The following is a 5,565-nucleotide window of genomic DNA, read 5'->3' on the forward strand; positions in this document are numbered from 1 at the left end:
CTTCATGATTCAAAACCTGGTCTTTCCTGCTGATTTGATTGAAATGCCTTTCCACGATTTTGATATTATTATCGGTATGGATTGGCTTTATAAATATCATGCAGTAGTGGATTGTAGGTCCAAGCATGTGACTTTTAAGGACCCTATATTTTCACACATTATTGTACAAGGTGAAAGATCATTGTCATCTAATATTATTTTTGTGGCCTTAGCAAGAAAGATGATTCGTCAAGGTTGCAATACATATCTTGCTCACATAATTGATACACATGTGGAGAGTCTTAGTCTTAAATATATACCTACTATGTGTGACTTTCCGGAAGTGTTTCCAGAAAATCTTCCTGGGTTACTACCAGAAAGAGAAGTTGAATTTCCGATCGAGCTCATTCCTGGATCTACTCCTATTTCTATCACTCCTTATAGAATGGCACCAGCAGAATTAAGGGAATTGAAAACTCAATTGCAAGAACTTCTTGAGAAAGGTTTTATTCGTCCAAGTGTTTCTCCTTGGGGAGCCCCTGTGCTATTTGTGAAGAAGAAAGATGGTACTCTTAGACTTTGCATTGACTATAGACAATTGAACAAAATAACAATCAAGAACAGATATCCACTACCAAGGATTGATGATTTGTTTGACCAGCTGAAGGGTGCCAATTTGTTCTCAAAGATTGATTTAAGTTCTGGATATCACCAACTGCGTGTTAGAAAGGAAGATGTTCCTAAAACTGCTTTTAGAACTCGATATGGTCATTATGAATTCTTAGTAATGCCATTTGGATTGACTAATGCTCCTGGAATATTCATGGATTTAATGAATCGAGTATTTAGTCCTTATCTTGATCAATTTGTGGTGGTTTTTATAGATGATATTTTAATATATTCCAAGAGTAAAGAAGAGCATGATAAACATCTTCGGATTATTTTGCAAACTTTGAAGGAGAAGGAACTTTATGCTAAACTTTCAAAGTGTGAATTTTGGCTTAATGAAGTGGTTTTCTGGGACATGTTGTGTCAGCCGAAGGTGTGAAGGTGGATCCTAGTAAAATTGAAGCACTTGTTGAATGGAAAACTCCTAAAATTCCTACTGAGGTAAGAAGTTTATTGGGTTTAGCAGGATACTATAGAAGGTTTGTGAAAGGCTTCTCCATTATAGCCTCTCCTTTGACTAGACTTTTGAAGAAGGAAGTGAAGTTTACTTGGGATGACAAGTGCCAAGAGAGCTTTGAAACACTCAAATCCTTGTTGACACAAACGCCTATACTTACTCTACCAATAGAGGGGAAAGAGTACGTGATATATAGTAATGCTTCTCATCGTGGTTTGGGATGTGTGTTGATGCAAGAAAGGAAAGTTATTTCATATGCCTCTCGGAAATTAAAACCACATGAATTGAATTATCCTACTCATGATCTAGAACTTGCTGCTATAGTGTTCGCCTTAAAGATATGGCGGCATTATTTGTATGGAGAAAAGTGTCATATATTCACTGATCATAAGAGCTTAAAATACTTGGGTACACAGAAACAGATGAACTTAAGACAACGCAGATGGCTTGAACTCATCAAAGATTATGACTGCACGATTGACTATCACCCAGGTAAAGCTAATGTGGTTGCAGACGCCTTGAGTCGCAAATCCTTTGCAAGCTTGCATCTAAATCCTTTGCCTTTGCTTCTGGAGTTAAGAGCCATGAATGTCTATTTTACACTTGATTCGTATGGTTCGGTGGTTGCTAATTTGCAAGTCAAGCCAACATTGCATGAACAGGTGAAAGAAGCGCAAACGTTAGATGAGAAACTCATAAAACTGACCAAAGAAGTTCAAAAGGGGGAAAAGAAAGATTTTACATTAAAGGAGGATGGTGTCTTGTTATACCAAAATAGGTTATGCATTCCTAATGATGGCAAATTGAGGAGAGAAATCTTGAATGAAGCACATACTTCACCATATGCAATGCATCCTGGAGGTACCAAAATGTATCAAACCATCAAAGAACATTACTGGTGGAATGGTATGAAGAAGGACATTGTAGAATATATTTCTAAATGCTTAGCTTGTCAACAGATAAAGGCCGAGCATCAAGTCCCAACAGGCTTGCTACAACCCTTATCAATACCTGAGTGGAAATGGGAAAGGATAACCATGGACTTTGTTTCTGGGCTTCCACGCACTCAAAGAAATCATGATGTAATTTGGGTTATAGTTGATAGGCTAACCAAAAGTGCTCATTTCTTGGCCATCAAAATGGACTACTCACTTGAACATTTAGCAGAATTGTATGTTAATGAGATTGTGAGGCTACATGGAGTTCCTATTTCTATTGTATCTGATCGAGACCCAAGGTTTACATCTAGATTCTGGACTAGCTTACAAGAAGCTTTGGTCACTAGGTTGAGCTTTAGTACGTCTTTCCATCCTCAGACAGATGGCCAATCCGAGAGGGTGATTCAAATCTTGGAAGATATGCTTCGAGCTTGCATTATGGAATTTGAAGGTAGTTGGGACAGATACCTAGCCTTGGTAGAATTTGCTTATAATAATAGCTACCAATCAAGTATTGGCATGCCTCCCTACGAAGCCTTATATGGGAGAAAGTGTAGAACTCCTCTTTGCTGGAGTGAAGTTGGTGAACAAAAACTGATTGGTCCTGATATTGTGCAACAAAATGAAGATAAGGTAAAAGTCATCAAGGACCGTCTAAAAATTGCTTCAGATAGACAAAAATCTTATGCTGATCTTAAGAGGCATGAAATTGAGTACCAAGTGGGAGATAAGGTATTTTTAAAGGTTTCTCCATGGAAGAAGATTATGAGATTTGGCAAAAAAAAAAACTTAGTCCTCGATTTATTGGACCATATGAAGTACTTGAGAGAGTTGGTCTAGTTGCTTATAAACTAGCTCTTCCACCGGAGTTAGATAGAATCCACAATGTCTTTCATGTTTCTATGCTTAGAAGATATCGCTCAGATCCATCTCATGTTCTTCCTGTCGAATCAATTGAGATAAGTCCTGATATGACATATAATGAGGAACCTATCCAAATCTTGGCCCATGAGACAAAAGAGCTTAGAAACAAGAAAGTTCCTCTAGTAAAAGTCCTTTGGAGAAATCATTCTGCCAATGAATCAACTTGGGAGCGAGAGGAGGACATGCGAATTCAATATCCCCATTTGTTTCGGGACTAGCATAAGGTAAATTTCGAGATGAAATTTCTTAAGGGGGAGAGAGTTGTAACGCCCCTAATTATTTAAGCTAATTTTCGCATTAAAGTGGTTATTTCTTGATGATATGATCAACTGCTACTGACTTAAATTTTGTTAAGGGGAAAAAATGCTTTTGTTTAGCTACATTTTTGGGTGATCAGACTTAGGGAGGCCATAAACCCTTTATAATTTGGAAATTTGGGAACGATTATAAAATGAAAGTTGTAGATAATTGAAATACCTTTCCAACCATAGATCGTGGGATTATAGGAAACATCGGAATAAAAAGTTATGAACATTTTAACGCAAAAGGGTCAAGCAGAGTGATGATTTTGGGCCCAACCCGAATTCAAGTCGGGTCAGGCCCATTTTCTTTGACTTTTAAAGTATAAGTTCAGCTTATATCTTCCATTTATAGACCATAAGTTTCTAGAACATCATAGAGAAAGAGAGAAAGAGAGATCTTCTAGGCTAAGAAGCCATTTTTGACTCAAATCCGAGTCCCGAATTCCGAAACTCGTGAAGAAAAAGGCGTTGCACGTTACGTTGTCTTCACTTTGAGCTAAAAATCAGCTAGTAAGGAGTGTGTTGTCGTATTTTCTGCACACCTAAGGTAAGATTGAGGTTCTTTTTCTTGTTAACAAGCTTGTTTAGAGATTTAACGGTTTAAAGCGAAGGAAGTAAGCATTGTAAACTTGTTTGTTTGCTTTGTTGAGACTTATGGATTTGGGGCTGTTTTGGTTGGATTAAATGGGTGGAATTAGTTAAGTTATGATGTATAATGATTGTTTATAATGGTGTTGATGTTGTTGATAAGTTGTTGTTGTTGAAATTGGGGGAATAAACTTTGGTTGCAAACCCATTTTTGAGATGGTACTGCTGTTAGTGCGTTAATGATATCTTTTTGTACAAAATGATTTTTGTGTTGATTTATTTTGTATTGGAAACTTAAGACATATATCTAAATGTTTCGTGAGTTACTAAAGTCTAGTTTTGCCGTTTTCAGGTTGCAAACTTAGATACAATCGGATAAGTGTGGCTGTCCAGATTCTCGTTTTTAAGTAGCTGTTAGTATTTGGATGATATCGTTTTGTACAAAATGAATTTTGATTTGATTTCTTTTCGGTTGCAAACTTAAGAAGTATATCTAAAAGTTGCATGAAGGAGATAAAGTTCAGTTTTGCTGTTTTGAGTTTCGAAATTTAGATTCAAGCTGTGGTACTTGACTTTCCGAATTTACTGTTTTAGTAACATAATTCGGGTCGAAACATTCTAGGCTTATTTGCAATAATAAATCTTGTTTTATGTCAATATTATGGATATTATGGAATTTTAAATAAGTCATTTAATGGTATTTTCAAGGTTGTTTATATCGTGTGCAAGTTGAGGAACTTGAGACATTTGATGGCCTACGGTTTGAACTTTTGAAGTCGTGTTGGATTGTTGTATGCTAAAAGGCTGAGGTTTGTGTATAAACTCTTGTTACCTACTAATATATTGAAAGCCTATCTTGGTATGGTTGCTATTGTCTTAAAATATGTCTTGTCATATTGGTATCTTGGGAAATTTGCAAGACACTTGCTTAACTCTTCCACTTGTACGGATTGCTCGATCACTTGACATTCTTGTGGACCTTGTCCTTCTTGTGGCTGTGACTTTGTCACTATTGGAATGCCTCTTGTTTCGGACCCTTTGCCATCTTGATTATGTATTTTTAGTACGTCTTAAGTATGGAAGTTGTCCATTTTAAGTACGAATTAGGAAGCCATTTTTAATATGGTTCTTGGTTCTCTTGATTATTGGGTCTTTACCCTTCTTGATACAGGGCTCCAGACCTTCTTGATACTTGATCATGTTGGTGTGATGGCATGACGTACATATTGGGCGAAACTTGATGCTAAATCTTGTAAATGTACTTCTATGAATTATTTACACTTAAGCTTTTACATTTAGAACTTGATACTCGTGATGTAGTTGTTGCCTTGTTTTAATTATGATTGTACATTGGTGAGGCTCATGACTTGAAAAGATTATGGTGGAAACCCAAAGGCTTCAAACTTGTAGTTTTGCACCACTAAGCTTTGTGCTTAGCGATAGTTATTTATATCGTAGGAAATGTCCGAGAAGAGGCTTGAGGTTGGCCATTGCAGATGAAGTTTTGGGAGCTTAAATGAAGATCACATTTGCATATAGGCATCTATGTTTTGCAGTATTTTGGGACGTGTATATGATTTATGGGTTGCTTGTATATTTGTATTTATGTACGTATTTCTGAGGGTTGTAACTTAAGGATGGTTGCTTGTTTTGTAAATTTTGGGGTATGTACATTTCTAAGTTTTATGAAGCACTAAATTTTCCCTTT

At 36.5% G+C, this 5,565-nt stretch overlaps 1 long non-coding RNA gene across 1 annotated transcript; it reads left to right on the forward strand.

The window, feature by feature from the left end:
- Window positions 1–3,716: 3,716 nt before the first annotated feature.
- Window positions 3,717–5,360, forward strand: LOC129887994 (uncharacterized). Its single transcript, XR_008766528.1, has 3 exons — window positions 3,717–3,816; window positions 4,566–4,666; window positions 5,316–5,360. It is a non-coding gene; the product is annotated as an uncharacterized LOC129887994 (long non-coding RNA).
- Window positions 5,361–5,565: the final 205 nt, after the last annotated feature.

Source organism: Solanum dulcamara, chromosome 1 (assembly GCF_947179165.1).
Source record: "Solanum dulcamara chromosome 1, daSolDulc1.2, whole genome shotgun sequence".
Taxonomy (NCBI): Eukaryota; Viridiplantae; Streptophyta; class Magnoliopsida; order Solanales; family Solanaceae; genus Solanum; species Solanum dulcamara.